The sequence below is a fragment of the Opisthocomus hoazin genome, chromosome 8 (genome assembly GCF_030867145.1).
Source record: "Opisthocomus hoazin isolate bOpiHoa1 chromosome 8, bOpiHoa1.hap1, whole genome shotgun sequence".
Lineage (NCBI taxonomy): Eukaryota > Metazoa > Chordata > Aves > Opisthocomiformes > Opisthocomidae > Opisthocomus > Opisthocomus hoazin.
In genome coordinates, this window is record NC_134421.1 from 73,898,364 (window position 1) to 73,901,968 (window position 3,605).

A 3,605-nucleotide genomic window follows, 5' to 3' on the forward strand; every position below is an offset into this window, starting at 1 on the left:
TTCCACAGCCTGCCCCAAGGGTCCTCACCCCTCCCCGCAGTGCCCACGGGGGTCCCCGGCCCGCCTCGGGGTGCTGGTGGGGGTCCCCACCCTTCCCTAGGGTGCCCTTAGGGGTCCCCAGGGTGCTGCTGGGGGTCCCCATCCTGCCTCGGGGGCTCCCCAGCCCACCCTGGGGTGCTGCTGGGGGGTCCCCATCCTGTCTCAGGGGTCCACAGCCCACCCTGGGGGGTCCCCACCCCTCTGTAGGGTGACTCCAGGGGTCCCCAGCCCACCCTGGGGTGCCATTAGGTGACCTCAGGGTGCTGATGGGGGTCCCCATCCTGGCCTGGGGGTCCCCACCCCTCTGTAGGGTGACTCCAGGGGTCCCCAGCCCACCCCAGGGTGCTGATGGGGGTCCCCACCCCTCCCTAGGGTGCCATTAGGAGACCCCAGGGTGCTGATTGGGGGTCCCCATCCTGGCCTGGGGGTCCCCACCCCTCTGTAGGGTGACTCTAGGGGTCCGCAGCCCACCCTGGGGTGCCGGGGGGTCCCGTGACACCCCATGACACCCTGTGACACCCCGTGACACCCCGTGACACCCCGTGACGCCGGGCGCAGCCGTCCCGTGACGGGCGCCGAAGGGGAAGTGCCACCGCGCCGGGCACCGCCGGGGTGGGGGGCACCCCGAGGACCCCCCAGCAGCACCCTGGGGTGGGGTGGGGGGGGGGCTGGTGTGTTTATTGTCCCCCCACCCACCCCGGGGTACCCCGATGTCGTGTGTCCCCCCCTCAGTGTCCCCCAACATGTGCTGGCACCGCTCGCCGCCTGCTCTGCTCTGTGGGGGGGGCTTGGGGGCGGTCTGGGGGGCTCGGGGGGGGGCTTGGGGGGGCAGGGGGGGTGTTGGGGGGCTCGGGGGGGGGTTGGGGGGCACGGGGGGGGCAAGGGATGGGATGGGGACACGCTTATGGGGCACTGGGGGGGGCACGATGGGACCCTGAGTCTTGGGTTGGGGGGGGGGGGCTGAGACCCCCTGCCCATGACAGCCCCCCCCGAGGGGGTGACCCCCAGCCCCACACATATGGGGGGGCCGCAGGACCCCCCGCCAGCGTGGGGTGACAGCAGGGGCGAGGCACAGCCCCCCCTCCCCCACTTTGGGGTGTCCCCCCCCCGTGATGTGGGGGTCCGGGGCTGGGTGGGGACCCCCCGATGCTGGGGGGGGGGGAATCGATGGGGACCCCCCATCTTGGAGGGCAGGGGTGGGTGGGGACCCCCCATCTCGGGGTGCTTGGGGGGCTGGGTCCCCCCAGTGCTAGGGGACAGGGGTGGGTGGGGACCCCCAATCCTGGGGGGGAGACTGATGGGGACCCCCCATCTTGGGGTTCTTGGGGGGCCAGGTCCCCCCGATGCCAGGGGACAGGGGTGGGTGGGTGGGGTGGGACCCCCCATCTTGGGGGGCTGGGGTGGGTGGGGACCCCCTATCTTGGGGGATAGGGTCCCCCCAGTGCTGGGGGCAGGGGTGGGGACCCCTCATCTTGGGGTGCTGGGACCTCCAATGCTGGGGACCCCCCGTCTTGGGGTGCTTGGGGGTTGGGGTTCCCCTGGTGCTGGGGGACAGGGCTGGGTGGGGACCCCCAATCCTGGGGGGGGGGGATCGATGGGGACCCCCCCATCTTGGGGGGCCGGGGGCTCTGGGACTTGGGGGTCCCCCCCCACCGCGGGGGGCTGGGCTGTGTCCGGGGGGGGGTCACCAGCTGCCCCCCGAGTCCCCCAGCAGCCTTGGGGACCCCCCGGCTCCACACGTGCATGTGCATGCCTGCACACGCGTGTGCACCCGCATGTCACGTCTACACACGTGTGTGCACCCCATGTCACCCCTACACACGCGTGTGCACACACACGTCATGCCTGCACACACATGTGCACACACGTCATGCCTACACACGTGTGTGCACACACACGTCGTGCCTGCACACGCGTGTGCACCCCATGTCACCCCTACACACGCGTGTGCACCTGCACGTCATGCCTGCACACGCGTGTGCACACACACGTCATGCCTACACACGCATGTGCAACCACATGTCACGTCTACACACGTGTGTACCCACACGTCATGCCTACACACGCGTGTGCACCCACATGTCAAGTCTACACACGCGTGTGCACCCACACGTCATGCCTAAAAAACGTGTGCACACACACGTCATGCTTACACACGCGTGTGCACACTCACACGTACGGACACGCAGGTGTGTGCACACACATGGTACCTGCACACACGCCCACGGGTGTGCACACACGTGTACATAGACTGCACAGGCGGGGATGCACACGTGTGCGCACACGTGTGCAGGTGCACACACGGATGCTTGTGCACAAACATGCACACAGACGTGTGAACACACACGTGTACGAAGTACACACACACAGAGTGCACACACATGCACAGACACCTGCACACAGATGTGCGTGCACACGTGTGCACCTGTGTGCACACACACGCCTGCACACGTACACGAGCACACAGGTGTGTACAGATGTGTGCAAACACGTGCCCACAGACTTGTGCACACGCACACAGACGTGCACGCATGTACACGCGTGCCTGCACATGTGTCTGTGCACACAGACGTGCACACACACGCAGATGTGTGCACAGAAGCACACACACGTGTGCACACACGCAGACACGTGCACGCAGGCGGGCACACGTGTGCAGATGGTGCCTGCGCACACCCGTGTGCACACACGCACACACACATGCACACACAGACATGCACACACGTGTGCACACGCGTACCCACAGTTCCTGCACACACACGTGTGCTCACTGACACGCACACGGCCTTGCACCCACATGCACACACACACGTGTGCACACGCACGCAGTGCTTGCACACACACCCCCACATGCACACACATCACGTCTGCACACATACATGTGCACACACACGCAGATGCGTGTGCACACGCACCCAGCTGCACGCACACGCGGTGGATGCACACACGTGTGTCCACACATGCCCACGCGTGTGCACACACACGTACATAGACTGCACAGGTGGGGGTGCACACGTGTGCACACACATGCCTGCAGATGCACACACACGTGTGCCTGCACACGTGTGTGGGCACACATGCACACAGACACACGCGTGCATACAGTGTATGCACACACGTGTGCACACGTGTGCACGCACACGTGTGCACCCACATGCACACACATGCTTGCCTGCACACATACACGTGCACACACGTGCAGACACGTGCATAGACACATGCACACACACGTGTGAGCACACACATGCCTACAGACTTGTGCAGGGATGTGCACACACATGCCTGCACACACATACACGCATGCCTGCACACGTGTGTGCGCACACACATGCCCACAGATACGCACACACGTGCATGCACACACACACATGCACACACACGTGCACAGGCATGCACACGGACTGCACAGGTGGGGATGCACACGCGTGCACACGTGTGTGCACACACACCTGCACACATGTACGTGTGCACACATGCAAACATGCACACGCGTGCACGCAGACACACGTGCACACAGACATGCACACACATGTGCACACGCATGCCTACGATTCCTGTGCACATAC